Below are 19503 nucleotides of genomic sequence, written 5' to 3'. Positions count from 1 at the left end.
ATTATCTCTTTTTGCCACTATCTTACCTGTAAGGGGAACCCTTGGAATCTGTGCATGCTATTTCTCACTTTGAAATAGTACATACAGAGCCAACTTCCTACATTGATGGATCAGCGGTGGGGTACAAGACTTTGCATTTGCTGGACTACTCAGCCAATACCTGATCACACGACTAAATCCCAAAATTGTCATTAGAAACTGATTTTTGAAATTTGAGCGATTTTTCTAAAAAATTTAAAAGTCCCTGTTAGCATTTCTTTTAGAGTTGAAAAGTTTTGTAAAAGTTTGAAGTAAGTTCTAGAGATAATTTTAGATTCTTAAAAAGTATTCCAACTTTTAGAAACATAGGGGGTCATTCTGACCCTGGCGGCCGGTGACCGCCAGGGTCACCGACCACGGGAGCACCGCCAACAGGCTGGCGGTGCTCCCGAGGGCATTCTGACCGCGGCGGTTCAGCCGCGGTCAGAAAGGGTAAACCGGCGGTCTCCCGCCGGTTTACCACTGCCCTACAGAATCCTCCATGGCTGCGGAGCGCGCTCCGCAGCCATGGGGATTCTGACACCCCCTACCGCCATCCTGTTCCTGGCGGGTCTCCCGCCAGGAACAGGATGGCGGTAGGTGGTGCCGCGGGGCCCCTGGGGGCCCCTGCAGTGCCCATGCCTATGGCATGGGCACTGCAGGGCCCCCCGTAAGAGGGCCCCGCAAAGTATTTCAGTGTCTGCAAAGCAGACACTGAAATACGCGACGGGTGCAACTGCACCCGTCGCACCCCTGCAACTACGCCGGCTCAATTCTGAGCCGGCGTCCTCGTTGCAGGGGCATTTCCTCTGGGCCGGCGGGCGCTCTTTTGGAGAGCGCCCGCCGGCCCAGAGGAAATGTCTGAATGGCCGCCGTGGTCTTCTGACCGCGGTGCGGTCATTTGGCGGCGGTACCTTGGCGGACGGCCTCCGCCGTCCGCCAAGGTCATAATCAGGGCCATAATGTCTAATGCAGAAGAGAATGTGATGGAACTCAACATCACCCCTTACCTGCATCTTAGGATGAAAGAGTTAAGGTCTCTCTGCAAAATAAAAAAGATTAGAACTAGTTCAAACCCTACCAAATTACAGCTCCAGGAGCTTTTGGCAGAGTTTGCCAAGAACAACCCCTCTGAGGATGACTTCACAGAGGAGGAAACTAGTGATATGGAGGAAGTCCCACCTCCAGTCCTAGTTAGGGAGACCAGGGCTCCTCAAGCCCTAGTTCCAACTGTAATAGTCAGAGATGCTGCTTCTCTCACAGGAGAGTCCAGCACCTCTAGAATCACTGAGGACAGCCTCAGTGAAGATGACCTACTGTTAGCCAAGATGGTCAAAAGATTGGCTTTAGAGAAACAGCTCCTAGCCATAGAAAGGGAAAGACAAGAGATGGGTTTTGGTCCCATCCATGGTGGCAGCAACATAAATAGGGTCAGAGATTCTCCTGACATGTTGAAAATCCCTAAAGGGATTGTAACTAAATATGAAGATGGTGATGACATCACCAAATGGTTCACAGCTTTTGAGAGGGCTTGTGCAACCAGAAAAGTAAACAGATCTCACTGGGGTGCTCTCCTTTGGGAAATGTTCACTGGAAAGTGTAGGGATAGACTCCTCACACTCTGGAAAAGATGCAGAATCCTATGACCTCATGAAGGCTACCCTGATTGAGGATTTTGGATTCTCCACTGAGGAGTATAGAATTAGGTTCAGGGGGGCTCAAAAATCCTCGAGCCATACCTGGGTTGATTTTGTTGACTACTCAGTGAAAACACTGGATGGTTGGATTCAAGGCAGTGGTGTAAATGATTATGATGGGCTGTACAATTTATTTGTGAAAGAACACCTGTTAAGTAATTGTTTCAATGATAAACTGCATCAGCATCTGGTAGACCTAGGACCAATTTCTCCCCAAGAATTGGGAAAGAAGGCGGACCATTGGGTCAAGACTAAGGTGACCAAGACTTCCACAGGGGGTGACCAAAAGAAAGGGGTCACAAAGCCTCCCCAGGGAAAGAGTGTTGAGACATCCAAAGGTAAAAATAGTAAAGAGTCTTCTACAGGGCCCCAAAAACCTGCTCAGGAGGGTGGACCCAGAGCCTCTTCACAATCCAATTTTGGGTACAAGAGTAAAAACTTTGATCCCAAAAAGGCCTGGTGTCGTAGCTGTAATCAGCCAGGACACCAAACTGGAGACAAGGCCTGTCCCAAGAAAGGTTCCACTTCTAACTCTACTCCAGCTAACACTGGAATGGCCAGTCTCCAAGTGGGATCAACAGTGTGCCCAGAGCAAATCAGGGTTCACACTGAAGCTACATTAGTCTCTGAGGGTGGGGTGGATTTAGCCACACTGGCTGCCTGGCCCCCTAATATGCAAAAATACAGGCAGCAGCTCTTAATTAATGGAACAAGTGTAGAGGGCCTGAGGGATACAGGTGCCAGTGTCACCATGGTGACAGAGAAACTGGTTTCCCCTGGTCAATACCTGGCTGGACAAACTTATCCAGTCACCAACGCTGACAATCAGACTAAAGTACATCACATGGCTATGGTAACTTTAGAGTGGGGAGGGGTCAATGGCCTGAAACAGGTGGTGGTCTCCTCAAATATCCCTGTAGACTGTTTGCTTGGAAATGACCTGGAGTCCTCAGCATGGGCTGAGGTAGAGCTCAAAACCCATGCAGCCATGCTGGGTATCCCTGAACTGGTGTGTGTCAAGACAAGGGCGCAGTGCAAGGCTCAGGGTGAAAAAGTGGTGTTGGAGCCTGGAAAAAGGGCCCAACCCTCCAAGAGAAAAGGAAAGAAGACTGGGGAATCAGCATCCACACAACAAGAAAAAGAGAACCTCTCTTCCCAGGAAGAAGTTCTGCCCTCTGAGGGAACTGAGCCTCTGGAGTTAGAACCTTATCAGGTTGAGCTCCTAGGCCCAGGGGGACCCTCAAGGGAACAGTTGTGTAAGGGGCAAGAAACCTGTCCCTCTCTTGAAGACCTTAGGCAGCAAGCTGCTGAAGAGTCCAATGGAAGAATAACAGGAACACATAGGGTCTATTGGGAAGATGGACTCCTTTACACTGAGGCCAGAGATCCCAAACCTGGTGCCACTAGGAGAGTGGTAGTGCCTCAGGAGTTTAGGGAGTTCATTCTAACCTTAGCTCATGATATTCCTCTTGCTGGGCATTTGGGACAGACCAAGACGTGGGAGAGACAAGTCAACCACTTCTGTTGGCCCAACATGTCCCAGAAGGTCAAGGAGTTTTGTGTCTCCTGTACCATCTGTCAAGCCAGTGGTAAGACAGGTGGACACCCAAAGGCCCCCCTCACTCCACTTCCAGTGGCGGGGGTCCCCTTTGAAAGATTGGGTGTGGACATAGTGGGTCCATTTGAACCTCCCACAGCCTCAGGGAACCAATACATACTAGTAGTAGTGGATCATGCTACTAGATACCCTGAAGCAATTCCCCTTAGGTCGACTACTGCCCCTGCAGTAGCCAAAGCACTCATTGGTATTTTTACCAGAGTGGGATTTCCTAAGGAGGTGGTGTCTGACAGAGGTACCAACTTCATGTCAGCATACCTGAAACACATGTGGAATGAGTGTGGGGTGACTTACAAATTCACCACACCATACCATCCACAAACCAATGGTCTTGTTGAAAGATTTAACAAGACATTGAAAGGCATGATCATGGGGCTCCCTGAAAAACTCAAAAGGAGATGGGATGTCCTCTTGCCATGTCTGCTTTTCGCCTACAGAGAGGTGCCTCAGAAGGGAGTAGAGTTTTCCCCCTTTGAACTTCTGTTCGGCCATCCTGTAAGGGGACCACTAGCTCTTGTGAAAGAAGGCTGGGAGAGACCTCTTCATGAGCCTAAGCAAGATATAGTGGACTATGTACTAGGCCTACGTTCAAGGATGGCAGAGTATATGGAAAAGGCAAGTAAAAACCTTGAGGCCAGCCAACAGCTCCAGAAGTTTTGGTATGACCAAAAGGCTGCTATGGTTGAATTTCAGCCAGGGCAGAAAGTCTGGGTTCTGGAGCCTGTGGCTCCCAGGGCACTCCAGGACAGATGGAGTGGCCCTTACCCAGTGCTAGAAAAGAAGAGTCAGGTCACCTATCCGGTAGACCTACGCACTAGCAGGACCCCCAAGAGGGTGATCCATGTGAACCGCCTCAAGCTCTTCCATGATAGGGCAGATGTGAATCTGTTGATGGTAACAGATGAGGACCAGGAAGCTGAGAGTGAACCTCTCCCTGATCTCCTCTCCACAGACCCTAAAGATGGCTCAGTTGATGGAGTGATCTACTCAGACACCCCCTCTGGCCAACAGCAATCTGACTGTAGGAAGGTCCTGCAACAGTTTGCTGAGCTCTTTTCCCTAACCCCTAGTCAAACACACCTGTGTACCCATGATGTGGACACAGGAGACAGCATGCCTGTCAAAAACAAAATTTTCAGACAGTCTGACCAAGTTAAGGAAAGCATCAAGGTGGAAGTCCACAAGATGCTGGAATTGGGAGTCATTGAGCACTCTGACAGCCCCTGGGCTAGCCCAGTGCTCTTAGTCACCAAACCTCACACCAAAGATGGAAAGAGAGAGATGAGGTTTTGTGTGGACTACAGAGGACTTAATTCTGTCACTGTGAGAAAGTAGCCTCTTTCTAGCCTTGTTACCCCTCCTTTTGGCCTGTTTGTGAGTGTATGTCAGGGTGTTTTCACTGTCTCACTGGGATCCTGCTAGCCAGGGTCCAGTGCTCATAGTGAAAACCCTATGTTTTCAGTATGTTTGTTGTGTCACTGGGACCCTGCTAGCCAGGACCCCAGTGCTCATACGTTTGTGGCCTATATGTATGTGTTCCCTGTGTGATGCCTAACTGTCTCACTGATGAGGCTCTGCTAATCAGAACCTCAGTGGTTATGCTCTCTCATTTCTTTACAAATTGTCACTAACAGGCTAGTGACCAATTTCACCAATTCAGATTGGCATACTGGAACACCCTTATAATTCCCTAGTATATGGTACTGAGGTACCCAGGGTATTGGGGTTCCAGGAGATCCCTATGGGCTGCAGCATTTCTTGTGCCACCCATAGGGAGCTCTGACAATTCTTACACAGGCCTGCCACTGCAGCCTGAGTGAAATAACGTCCACGTTATTTCACAGCCATTTACCACTGCACTTAAGTAACTTATAAGTCACCTATATGTCTAACCTTTACCTGGTAAAGGTTGGGTGCTAAGTTACTTAGTGTGTGGGCACCCTGGCACTAGCCAAGGTGCTCCCACATTGTTCAGGGCAAATTCCCCGGACTTTGTGAGTGCGGGGACACCATTACACGCGTGCACTATACATAGGTCACTACCTATGTATAGCTTCACAATGGTAACTCCGAATATGGCCATGTAACATGTCTAAGATCATGGAATTGCCCCCCCAATGCCATCCTGGCATTGGTGAGACAATCCCATGATCCCACGGGTCTCTAGCACAGACCCGGGTACTGCCAAACTGCCTTTTCTGGGGTTTCACTGCAGCTGCTGCTGCTGCCAACCCCTCAGACAGGTTTCTGCCCTCCTGGGGTCCAGCCAGGTTTGGCCCAGGAAGGCAGAACAAAGGACTTCCTCAGAGAGAGGGTGTTACACCCTCTCCCTTTGGAAAAAGGTGTTAAGGCAGGGGAGGAGTAGCCTCCCCCAGCCTCTGGAAATGCTTTCATGGGCACAGATGGTGCCCATTTCTGCATAAGCCAGTCTACACCGGTTCAGGGATCCCCCCAACCCTGCTCTGGCACGAAACTGGACAAAGGGAAGGGGAGTGACCACTCCCCTGACCTGCACCTCCCCTGGGAGGTGCCCACAGCTCCTCCAGTGTGCTCCAGACCTCTGCCATCTTGGAAACAGAGGTGCTGCTGGCACACTGGACTGCTCTGAGTGGCCAGGGCCAGCAGGTGACGTCAGAGACTCCTTCTGATAGGCTCTTACCTGTGTTGCTAGCCTATCCTCTCACCTAGGTAGCCAAACCTCCTTTTCTGGCTATTTAGGGTCTCTGCTTTGGGGAATTCCTTAGATAACGAATGCAAGAGCTCATCAGAGTTCCTCTGCATCTCTCTCTTCACCTTCTGCCAAGGAATCGACTGCTGACCGCGCTGGAAGCCTGCAAAACTGCAACAAAGTAGCAACAACGACTACTGCGACACTGTAACGCTGATCCAGCTGCCTTCTCGACTGTTTTCCTGGTGGTGCATGCTGTGGGGGTAGTCTGCCTCTTCTCTGCACTAGAAGCTCCGAAGAAATCTCCCGTGGGTCGACGGAATCTTCCCCCTGCAACCGCAGGCACCAAAGAACTGCATCACCGGTACTCTGGGTCCTCCTCTCAGCACGACAAGCGAGGTCCCTTGAACTCAGAAACTCTGTCCAAGTGACTCCCACAGTCCAGTGACTCTTCAGTCCAAGTTTGGTGGAGGTAAGTCCTTGCCTCCCCACGCCAGACTGCATTGCTGGGAACCGCATGTTTTGCAGCTACTCCGGCTCCTGTGCACTTTCTGGGGGAATCCTTTGTGCACAGCCAAGCCTGGGCCCACGGCACTCTAACCTGCATTGCACGACCTCCTGAGTTGTCCTCCGGCGGTGTGGGACTCCTTTGTGCAACTTCGGGTGAGCACCGTTTCACTCCAATTTGTAGTGCCTGTTCCGGCACTTCTGCGGGTGCTGCCTGCTTTTGAGAGGGCTCCTTGTCTTGCTGGACGCCCCCTCTGTCCCCTGACGCAATTGGCGACATCCTGGTCCCTCTTGGGCCACAGCAGCATCCAAAAACCCCAACCGCAAGCTTTGCAGCTAGCAAGGCTTGTTTACAGTCTTTCCACAGGAAAACGCTTCTGCACGAATCTCCACAGCGTGGGACATCTATCCTCCAAAGGTGAAGTTTCTAGCCCTTGTCGTTCTTGCAGAATCCTCAGCTTCTACTGTCCAGTAGCAGCTTCTTTGCACCCACAGCTGGCATTTCCTGGGCATCTGCCCACTCTCGACTTGATCGTGATTTTTGGACTTGGTTCCCTTGTTCCACAGGTACCCTCGTCTGGAAATCCATTGTTGTTGCATTGCTGGTTTTGGTCTTTCCTGCAGAATTCCCCTATCACGACTTCTGTGCTCTTTGGGGAACTTTAGTGCACTTTGCACTCACTTTTAAGGGTCTTGGGGTGGGCTATTTTTCTAACCCTCACTGTTTTCTTACAGTCCCAGCGACCCTCTACAAGGTCACTTGGTTTGGGGTCCATTTGTGGTTCGCATTCCACTTTTGGAGTATATGGTTTGTGTTGCCCCTATTCCTATGTGTCCCCATTGCATCCTATTGTAACTATACATTGTTTGCACTGTTTTCTAATACTATACTGCATATTTTTTGTATTGTGTACATATATATTGTGTATATTTGCTATCCTCATACTGAGGGTACTCACTGAGATACTTTTGGCATATTGTCATAAAAATAAAGTACCTTTATTTTTAGTATATCTGTGTATTGGGTTTTCTTATGATATTGTGCATATGACACTAGTGGTACTGTAGGTGCTTCACTCGTCTCCTAGTTCAGCCTAAGCTGCTCTGCTAAGCTATCATTATCTATCAGCCTAAGCTGCTAGACACCCTATACACTAATAAGGGATACCTGGGCCTGGTGCAAGGTGTAAGTACCCCTTGGTATTCACTACAAGCCAGTCCAGCCTCCTACAGTCACCAAGACAGATGGCCATCCCATTCCAAGGGCAGATGAACTTATAGACAAACTAGGTGCTGCCAAATACTCGAGTACCTTTGACTTAACAGCAGGGTACTGGCAAATCAAAATGGCACCAGGAGCAAAAGAAAAGACAGCATTCTCCACACCTGATTGGCATTATCAGTTCACTGTTATGCCCTTTGGTTTAAAGAATGCCCCTGCCACCTTCCAAAGGTTGGTGAATCAAGTCCTTGCTGGCTTGGAGTCCTTTAGTGCACCTTATCTTGACGATATTGCTGTCTTTAGCTCCAGCTGGCAGGATCACCTGGTCCACCTGAAGAAGGCTTTGAAGGCTCTGCAATCTGCAGGCCTCTCTATCAAGGCATCCAAATGCCAGATAGGCCAGGGAACTGTGGTTTACTTGGGTCACCTTGTAGGTGGAGGCCAAGTTCAGCCACTCCAGCCTAAGATCCAGACTATTCTGGACTGGGCAGCTCCAAAATCCCAGACTCAAGTCAGGGCATTCCTTGGCTTGACTGGGTACTATAGGAGGTTTGTGAAGGGATATGGATCTATAGTGACAGCCCTCACAGAACTTACCTCCAAGAAAATGCCCAAGAAGGTAAACTGGACTGTAGAATGCCAACAGGCCTTTGACACCCTGAAACAAGCAATGTGCACAGCACCAGTTCTCAAAGCTCCAGATTACTCCAAGCAGTTCATTGTGCAGACTGATGCCTCTGAACATGGGATAGTGGCAGTTTTGTCCCAAACAAATGATGATGGCCTTGACCAGCCTGTTGCTTTCATTAGCAGGAGGTTACTCCCCAGGGAGCAGCGTTGGAGTGCCATTGAGAGGGAGGCCTTTGCTGTGGTCTGGTCCCTGAAGAAGCTGAGACCATACCTCTTTGGTACTCACTTTGTAGTTCAGACTGACCACAGACCTCTCAGATGTCTAATGCAAATGAAAGGTGAAAATCCAAAACTGTTGAGGTGGTCCATCTCCCTACAGGGAATGGACTTTATAGTGGAACACAGACCTGGGACTGCCAATGCAGATGGCCTTTCCAGGTTCTTCCTCTTAGAAAATTAAGACTCTCTTGGGAAAGGTTAGTCTCATCCTCTTTCGTTTGGGGGGGGGGGGTGGTTGTGTAAGGAAATGCCTCCTTGGCATGGTTACCCCCTGACTTTTTGCCTTTGCTGATGCCAAGTTATGATTTGAAAGTGTGCTGAGGCCTGCTAACCAGGCCCCAGCACAAGTGTTCTTTCCCTAACCTGTACCTTTGTTTCCACAATTGGCACACCCTGGCATCCAGGTAAGTCCCTTGTAACTGGTACCCCTGGTACCAAGGGCCCGGATGCCAGGGAAGGTCTCTAAGGGCTGCAGCATGTCTTTTGCCACCCTGGGGACCCCTCACTCAGCACAGACACACTGCTTGCCAGCTTGTGTGTGCTAGTGGGGATAAAACGAGTAAGTCGACATGGCAATCCCCTCAGGGTGCCATGCCAACCTCACACTGCCTATGAAGTATAGATAAGTCACCCCTTAAGCAGGCCTTACAGCCCTAAGGCAGGGTGCACTATACCATAGGTGAGGGCATAAGTGCATGAGCACTATGCCCCTACAGTGTCTAAGCAAAACCTTAGACATTGTAAGTGCAGGGTAGCCATAAGAGTATATGGTCTGGGAGTCTGTCGTGCACAAACTCCACAGCACCATAATGGCTACACTGAAAACTGTGAAGTTTGGTATCAAACTTCTCAGCACAATAAACGCACACTGATGCTAGTGTAAATTTTATTGTAACATACACCCCAGAGGGCACCTTAGAGGTGCCTCCTGAAACCTTAACCAACTACCCGTGTAGGCTGACTGGTTTTAGCAGCCTGCCACACACCAGACATGTTGCTGGCCACATGGGGAGAGTGCCTTTGTCACTCTGTAACTAGTAACAAAGCCTGTACTGGGTGGAGGTGCTTCTCACCTCCCCCTGCAGGAACTGAAACACCTGGCGGTGAGCCTCAAAGGCTCACCCCCTTTGTTACAGTACCCCAGGGCACTCCGGCTAGTGGAGTTGGCCGCCCCCTTCGGCCACGGCCCCACTTTTGGTGGCAAGGCCGGAGGAGATAATGAGAAAAACAAGGAGGAGTCACTGGCCAGTCAGGACAGCCCCTAAGGTGTCCTGAGCTGAGGTGACACTGACTTTTAGAAATCTACCATCTTGCAGATGAAGGATTCCCCCAATAGGGATAGGAATGTGCACCCCTCCCCTCAGGGAGGAGGCACAAAGAGGGTGTAGCCACCCTCAGGGCTAGTAGCCATTGGCTACTAACCCCCCAGACCTAAACACCCCCCTAAATTCAGTATTTAGGGGCTCCCCAGAACCTAGGAACTCAGATTCCTGCAACCTAAGAAGAAGAGGACTGCTGAACTGAAAAACCTGCAGAGAAGACGGAGACACCAACTGCTTTGGCCCCAGCTCTACCGGCCTGTCTCCCCACTTCTAAAGACACTGCTCCAGCGACGCGTTCCCAGGGTCCAGCGACCTCTGAAGCCTCAGAGGACTACCCTGCATCTAGAAGGACCAAGAACTCCCGAGGACAGCGGCTCTGTTCCACAAAGACTGCAACTTTACAACAAAGAAGCAACTTTGAAACAACACACGATTCCCGCCGGAAGCGTGAGACTTTGCACTCTGCACCCGACGCCCCCGGCTCGACTTGTGGAGAACAAACACCACAGGGAGGACTCCCCGGCGACCACGAGACCGTGAGTAGCCAGAGTTGACCCCCCTGAGCCCCCACAGCAACGCCTGCAGAGGGAATCCAGAGGCTCCCCCTGACCGCGACTGCCTGCTTCAAAGACCTGACGCCTGGTAAAGACACTGCACCCGCAGCCCCCAGGACCTGAAGGACCTCCAGTGCAGGAGCGACCCCCAGGTGGCCCTCTTCCTTGCCCAGGTGGTGGCTACCCAGAGGAGACCCCCCTTGCCTGCCTGCATCGCTGAAGAGACCCCTTGGTCTCCGATTGATTTCTATTGCAAACAAGACGCTTGTTTGCACACTAAACCCGGCCGCCCCCGCGCTGCTGAGGGTGTACTTTCTGTGCTGACTTGTGTCCCCGCCCGGTGCCCTACAAAACCTCCCTGGTCTGCCCTCCGAAGATGCGGGTACTTACCTGCTGGCAGACTGGAACCGGGGCACCCCCTTCTCCATTGAAGCCTGTGTGTTTTGGGCACCACTTTGACCTCTGCACCTGACCGGCCCTGAGCTGCTGGTGTGGTAACTTTGGGGTTGCCCTGAACCCCCAACAGTGGGCTACCTTGGATCCAAACTTAAACTCCGTAGGTGGTTTACTTACCTGCAAAAACTAACAAACACTTACCTCCCCCAGGAACTGTTGAAAATTGCACTGTCTAGTTTTAAAATAGCTATTTGTCATTTATGTGAAAACTGTATATGCTATTTTGCTAATTCAAAGTTCCTTAAGTTCCTACATGAAATACCTTTCATTTGAAGTATTACTTGTAAATCTTGAACCTGTGGTTCCAAAAATAAACTAAGAAAATATATTTTTCTATACAAAAACCTATTGGCCTGGAATTGTCTCTGAGTGTGTGTTCCTCATTTATTGCCTGTGTGTGTACAACAAATGCTTAACACTACCCTCTGATAAGCCTACTGCTCGACCACACTACCACAAAATGGAGCATTAGAATTATCTCTTTTTGCCACTATCTTACCTGTAAGGGGAAATCTTGGAATCTGTGCATGCTATTTCTCACTTTGAAATAGTACATTCAGAGCCAACTTCCTACACCCAGTGTACATCTGTTCGTGGCATGAGTCGCTGCAGATTCACATGCGCCCTCCCACCTCCCCGGGAGCCTGTAGCTGTTTTAAGTTGATGAAACTTGTACATTTATAAATTTGTAAATATATAATATTTTTTAGACACATTATGTACATACATACTCCATTGCATGGGCACTTTTACTATATACACAACTCCTACCTCACCCTCTGTGGGGAAAACAATCTAAGATTGAGTCGACGCCCATGTGCAATGGAGCCGAAAGGGACGAGTCCCTCGGTCTCGTGACTCGAAAAGACTTCTTCGAAGAAAAACAACTTGTAAGCACAAGTTTCCAGCCACTCATGTCGCAACGCTATCACCAACCAGCTTAGGTGTTGCGCCCCTACCCAGCTCAACCCTGTATGACTGGCAACAGCTCAGGAAGCAACCCTAGGGGTTAACCTAGAGGAACCCAGTCTGCTGGTTTCTGATGGATCTTCCAACAAAGAGTTGATTCCTGAGAAATCCAACTCACAGACATTAAACTCTGTTTCTGAGGGAAAAGGCCTATCAATTATGACATGGAATCTAGCCGGCCTTGGGAGGAAATTAGATGATACTGACTGGTGTTCATACATAAATACCCAAGACATATGCCTCTTTCAAGAAACATGGGCTGAGGAGAAGATTACCATAGATGGGTTCCTTTCTTTCAACACGGCTGCCCAACCATCTACAAAATTGACGGGTCGAGCAAAAGGAGGACTTTTGATGCTAATAAACAAAAATGTGCAATGCACATATAAGATTCTAAAATTAGATTGTCCAGATTTTATGGGGTTACAAATTACGTTCCAACAGAGCTTTAATATAATCTTTATCAATGTTTATGCCCGATCGGCTCCTCGAGGGGCTGAGTCCCTGATTTTAAAACAGCTACTTGATTTCTTAGACACCCTACAACCAACCTTTTATCTGATAATAGCTGGGGATGTAAATTGTACCTTTGAGCCCTCTGTGATACTAACTGGTCTCACAGATGATGAAGACCAAACATGGGGGATTCCACAGCTGACTAGCGATTGTTTTTGTTTTGATTCCTGTGTAGCTACCCAACTGGCATCTCTCTGTTTGAAGCATGGTCTTAGGGCATGTAATGGCCGTATGCCCTCTGACCTGGACACTGCACCCACCTTCAAACGAGGTTCAATCACAAGCGTAATTGACTATTTTTTAGTGGATGTGAGATTGTGGCCCTTCCTGAAAGATATGAAGGTGGACGTCAGATGTGAAAGTGATCATTATCCCTTGTTACTTTCTATGTCAGGGGATGTTTTTGGTAGGACCTCGAACAATCAAACTACCATGGTTCCTACTCCCATCTTGAACATCTCATCTACGAAGGTCAGGTGGCCAAAGGCCCAGTCGAATCCTTATTTGTTACGCGAGATCTACCTGGCTTTTATAGATAATTTGGCCCCATACCACGACTATGACTTTAATGACATCCCACTCTTATCCATACACGAAAATATGATCACAAGACTACAACGCATTTTCCACAAAAATGTTGGGGTAAGATATCAAGGAGGCACTTCTAGCTCATGGTTTGATGAATCCTGCCACAGGGCTAAGACGGGACTAAAAAGCGCCCTTGTGGAAGGGACCCACGGGGAAATACAACTAGCTAGACGCATTTATAAAGAATCCATCACCCAAGCCAAAAAAACCTGGGAAGAAACAATTTGGCAGGAGCTGTTGGACGCTACCCAATCCAACAACAACAAATTGTTCTGGAAATTGTTAGGCAAGCGAGAGGAGGAGGGTAGGACTGGTGTAAAAAATCACATACAGCCAGAAAGATGGGTTGAACATTTTTTTAAGTCTATATGATAAAATTGAGACCCCTACGATCTCTGCCACAGAGGAAGCGGGCCAAGACCCCCTCCCTATCTTGGATGCGCATCCTAGTCTAGCTCCCCTTGAAGGGGGCTTACAGGACTCTAAGGGCCACATCCGTTTCACTATTAAAGAAACTGCCGAGGCTATTGGCTCATTAAAACTCTGGAAAGCTCCAGGCCCAGACAAAATTCCGGGGGATCTTTACTCTTCTGAGCCAACAGTTTGGACCTGGTACATTAATACGCTTTCTAACAAAATCACTGAAGGGGGGCAGATCCCTATGACATGGAAGGGTGCCGAAATCATACCCATTCACAAAAAGGGTAACGTAAACCTCCCGACAAAGTATAGACCAATCAGTCAGATTGACAATCTCCAAAAAATATTTGCCAAGCAACTTCTAGGTAGATTAACTCATTGGGCCACAGACCAGCACATCCTTTCTCCCCTTCAAGCTGGATCGAGGATCAGCACAGTAGACCAGGTCTTTAGACTGGCCGTGCTGTACTGGAAATATACAGCCCTTGCAAAACAACCGTTATACATTGCTTTTGTTGACTTGAGATCAGCCTTTGACTTAGTTCAGAGGGAAAAGCTGTGGGAGGTGCTACAAAAAATAGGGACTCCAGACAACTTAATCCTACTCCTGAAGCGGCTGCATGAGGACACATATGCGCAAGTGAGATGGGGCAACCTAGGTGAACTAACGGACAAAATCCCCATAAATAGGGGTGTTCGCCAGGGTTGTGTGTTGGCACCGTTTTTATTCTCTATTTTCATTGAGGTGGTACAGGTTTTAATGACATGCCAGAATGACGCCCCTACCCAATGCGCCCAAAAAATCCCGATTCATCTTTTTGCAGATGAGTCCCTTCTTATTTCTAAATCTCCTATGGGCCTTCAAATTCTTATCAACAGATTCAACTCTTTCTGTCGAGATTACGGCTTAGAGTTGAATCACAAGAAAACTAAGTTAATGGCGCTCCGTTCAGGAGTGCGAACGAAATGTACCATTCACTTAGAAGGGAACCTCTTGGATAAGGTTTGCTCCATAGATTATCTGGGTGTAAAACTCACTGACAAGCTGAATTGGGAAGAACAGGTCACCAAAAGCGTGGGCCGTCTGCAGCACAGTGCAGCATCCATCCTGCGCTTCTATAGGGGTACGTCAGTAAAAACAGTCTCCCTGGCAATCAAGATTTATATTGCCAGAGCACAGGGTGCTGCTGCTTATGGTGCCGAGGTTTGGGGCTTCTCTGACTGCAAAAGGCTAACCGTTGGCGAGAATAGTTTTGCGAGGTCTCTATGTGCCTGTCCACCTAGCACTCCACTGATACCATTGTTTTTAGATCTGGGCCTGAGACGCATAGCCGACTTAATCATTTTAAGACCACTCTTATATTGGATAAGGCTATGGACTGTTCCAGAATTGGATGTTTACAAGACCTCACTCCAAGACCTGTTAAAGTGCTCCAACTCAATCTCTATTCCCTGGGTCAAACATGTATCTAGATGGTTCAATAAACTAGGACTCGGTCACTTTTGGGAGAAACCCCACAAACTAGAAAAGGCCCACTCCAATGTACTGAAGCGTGTTTACTGGTCCTATGTATGCAACGATTACATTACCCACAGAGCTTACGGTTCCTTAACAAATCTCTTCACAGATTCCAAGTGGTATCCACAATTCGAACCATATCTAGATACTATTCCTGACATCTTGGGTAAAATCTTATATGCCAGATTCCGCTTTGGGTCACTGCCGCTGAAGTCATTGGTGTGCAGAAGGGACAAAAAAAACAGATACAGATATATGCCCTGTCTGCGGCGTAAAACCTGAAACAGTTGAACATTTTATGTTCTTTTGCCCTGCTTATTCTCTTCCCAGGTCTAAGTGGATCTGTAACATTTGTCGTGAAATGGGGATAAGAGACTGTGCTTCTGCCTTGAGGATTTTAAAAAGCCACCACTCCATGATTTTAATACATGCTGTCAGTAAGTATTTACTAGCAGCATGGCGTACACGCAATTCCATTATTAGGACTGTTTTTTAATTACAAGTGGTCTATATTTGACTTTTTACAGAACTGTAGGGGGGTTTACAGCTGCATTGTGTATTGTTGAGGAATTTTTTTATTGAATTGTATTTTATGTAGTTATTTCATACACTATTTGGATTTTATTATTATTGTATATTCGCTTTGATGATCGATTGATCGAATAAAGCATGTGTCAAATCAACTTGTAACACTCCGAGCCCAACACTAGATGGCAGGATAATGCACAGCATGTGAATCTGCAGCGACTCATGCCACGAACAGATGTACACTGGGTAAGTGACATTCTCCATATACATACATACAATTCTTGTATTATTAGGATTGTTTATATGAACTGTATAAATGGGCATAACAGCTATTTTAAGTACTGCTGGCTATTCAGATTCAAGCATATGAACCTATGAAAGATCCAATACTGGATAATAAAACAAGTTACTTACCTGTAACTACAGTTATTCAGTTTTGGTATCTGTCATAGATTCACATGCGACCCACCCTCCTCCCCTGGTTCTTTTTTTCAAAAGGACACGGATAGGCTTTATGTTTAAGTTTGCTAGCATTATATCCTATGGTTATTCTTACTGCTTTTCTAAGGTACTGTGGGACTCCCACTTCGATGATGATTCAAGCATGTTAATCTATGAAAGTTACCAAGACTGAATAAATGTAGTTACAGGTAAGTAAATTGTTTTATTATGTAGCTGGACCTGTGACTTGTAAACGGGTAAAATGGCTTCCCTGCACTTATGAAGTCTAGTGCATTGGAACCGGAGTTGGTAGGGGCATCTCTGCTCATTCAGGGATGCCCTCGCACACAGGCACCTGCACCCTACCCTCTGGGCTAGTAGGGCCTACCATAGGGGTGACTTACAATGACCTGGTGTAGTGACCAGCAGTAAAAAGGGTGCATGCACCTTTTCACGCAGGCTGCAATGGCAGGCCTGCAGACAGTTTGCATGGGCTCCCATGGGTTGCATAATACATGCTGCAGCCATGGAAGACCCCTTGTGTACCAATGCCCTGGGTACCTAAGTACCATATAGCAGTGACTTACAGGGGTACACCAGTATGCCAATTATGGGGTGTAAAGGGTACCAAAGCAACCATATTTAGAGGGCGAGAGCACAATCACTGGGGTCCTGGTTAGCAGGATCCTAATGAAGACAGTCTAAACACATTGATAAACAGGCAAAACGTGGGGGTAACCATGACAAAAAGTGACTTTCCTACAATGGCTGTCATAATTCCAAAATCGTATTACTGTATCTGAATTTATTCAAATGAAACTTTGAACCTGCAGAATCATGTCCACTAAAATTGCTTGGTTATGAGCAAACTGGAGTTTCTTCCAATTTCATAAGTTAAAATATAAAAATGTATAATGTAAAAATATTGCAGAATGCGCTCCCTGGTAGTGTCTCGGTTTACAGAATACAAATGCTGTGTAAACATACAGCAGCTTGTGTGAGATGCTCCTTCTAAACGTTCTCTGTAAAATTACTCGCTTCTTGTGTAGAGTAGTTCATATAAGTCCTTGTGTTAATCAGCTAAATCTCAAAAGTTGCACAAAACCCACAAAGGTAATTAGTTTGACAAATGAGTTTTATTGTGAAAGTCACTTATTTTTACCAATATCAAAAGCGGTGAAACTGTGGGTTAAACAGAGTTTTGTAGTAACCATGCTAAATCCTTGAATAATCAGGGCTTTCTTTACCTGTCTAAAATGCAGGAGTTTATTAATATTTAAGGGTTCCATGTTTGTGTTGCTATCTCACTAGCAAGACCCTAAGTCAGAACATAGTTGCTTTGAGAGTTCGCAGTATGTATATTGGTGGTTGGGTAATGATTTCGAACTATGATAGGGTGGATTAAGACGAGACAGACAAACTCCTCCAACAGCCCCCTGAACAGTATAGACAGCTGACACTGTGGCTATTGGGTTAATACATCATTCTGGTCAGACATCATGCCTGGCTCCATGTCTTAGGCTTTAAGCCAATAGTACAACAGTATTTGCTGAACCTGCTGTTTGACGCTGGACACCTTCAGAGCACATGTAGATTGGATGCTTGTCGCGCGAGGAGGATAGTATCACCGAGGTGGCCAAAGGACAGGGGTTGCATATTGAGATAAGGGTCGTTGATGTCAAAAAAGAACATCAAAAGTTTAAAGACAAAAAACCTGGGGAACACCGAAAAAGCATGCAGGGGTGAGTCTCGTTCATCAGACTCCAAATCAGCGAAAGCTGCCTCGGCATCAAAGAACTTGCCAACCGAAAGTAAGCATAGAGCCCCTCGGGTCCCATTCAAAGGATACCGCAGGTGGTAAGAGAAGGTCATGGCCTCAAAAGATGACCGAAGCTGGGAGATGACAAAAGACATCAAGCGAGACCTCGACAGCAGAAGACTTGACATCAAAAAGATAATCTGCACCCCTGCTCGAAGCTAAAGATGGATCGGCGAAAATCAAACTAAAGAAAAAGCATCTCAATGCCGAGATGTCTGCAGTTATTCAGAAGAAGAAAGAGTTCAACTCTTCCATGGAGTTGTACAGAATTCTGCCGAAAGCCTGTACGGAATAAGTGAAGGGGATATAAGATAGCTAAGAATTCTAGCCCCCAATGACATCCGAACCTCTAGAGGAGGACGAAGACATAGACTCACTGGGCATGTTCTGGGGCACAACTGTCCTAGTACCTCGAGACAGTGACAATATCTAAAAACAGACTGCCCAGAAGTGGAAATAGACATGTCCTTCGAGGCCTTCACCCCGAAATGGCATCAGGATGTACAATGAACTCATCATAAGCTCATCCTATAAGTGGAATGTGCAGTTCGAGGAAGAGAAAGCACAATCTTGCTTTTTACTAGAGACTTTGCTACCATATCAAAGCAAAAGTCAGTATCTTTTAATGTTGCCAAGCATAATGGACCAGGTAAGTGAGGCCTTCAAAGAACCAGCAACATGCAGATTCATAACACCAAGGGGTGAAACAAATTATAAGCATTCCTCAAAGGCCCACCTTACATCAGAGGCACGGCACAGGTTGTCTGTATTGCAGCAACAGCTAAAAGAGATAAATAGTCCTAGTACATCTAGGCAGATTTTGGACATGGGGATCAAGAAAATTGATATGGTGGGAAGGAAATGTTGAAAGGGGAACTGCTACGCAGTGACTCATTGCCAACGCTAATGCACTTCTAAAAAGGTATGCCTATCAGAATTGAAAAGAGATGGCAGATCTCATGAAATACCTCCGTGAGCAATACTGCAAAAGAGCAGCATCCCTCGCACAGGAGGGAAACATAGCCAACACCTGTCCTTAATCAACTCTTGACGCTGCAGCTACAGCAAGCAGACAGATTATGATGGAGCCCACCCTAAAAAGACACACTTGGCTAAGAGGGTCTGGATTCAAAAACAAGGTCCAAGTAAATATAATCAACACCCCCCTTTAATGGGAAACAACTTTTTGGAAGTACGGCCGATTACACATTGCAACAATGAAAGAAGGACAATGAGACCGCAAAATCCATGTGGGCCTTTCATTTCAGGGGAAACTTAAGAAGAGGATCCACACCTCCAAGAATACCTGTAGGAGAGGGAGTTTCCAAGGCACAAGCTCACATCAGGGGATGCAAAGCTCCAGCCAAACACAAATTCAGGTGCAACAATGGCAGTATCAGTCTACACCACAGCAGCCCTTTTGAGGGAGAGCAAGAGGGAGACCACAGCCACAAAGAGGAACTGCAACTACAGCTAATAAGTCTCCTCCTCCTCCTCCTTTCTTCTCCTCCCCTCCTCCCTTCTCCTCCTTCTTCTCTATTGCATAGAACTAATCAAGTCATCACGAAGGAAGTCTCCAAGAACGTGGTCTATACAAAAGAGAAAAATATCAGAATGTTTCAGGAAGTGCAAGAACTACTTCAAAAGGAAGCAATTGAAAGAGTACCCAGGGACAACATCAACCAGGAGAACTACTCAGCATACTTTCTGATACCAAAACAAGACTGATCTA

The sequence above is a fragment of the Pleurodeles waltl genome, chromosome 12, assembly GCF_031143425.1.
Source record: "Pleurodeles waltl isolate 20211129_DDA chromosome 12, aPleWal1.hap1.20221129, whole genome shotgun sequence".
Taxonomy (NCBI): Eukaryota; Metazoa; Chordata; class Amphibia; order Caudata; family Salamandridae; genus Pleurodeles; species Pleurodeles waltl.
The sequence above is the reverse complement of the archived record's forward strand: the minus strand, read 5'-3'. Positions refer to the sequence as shown.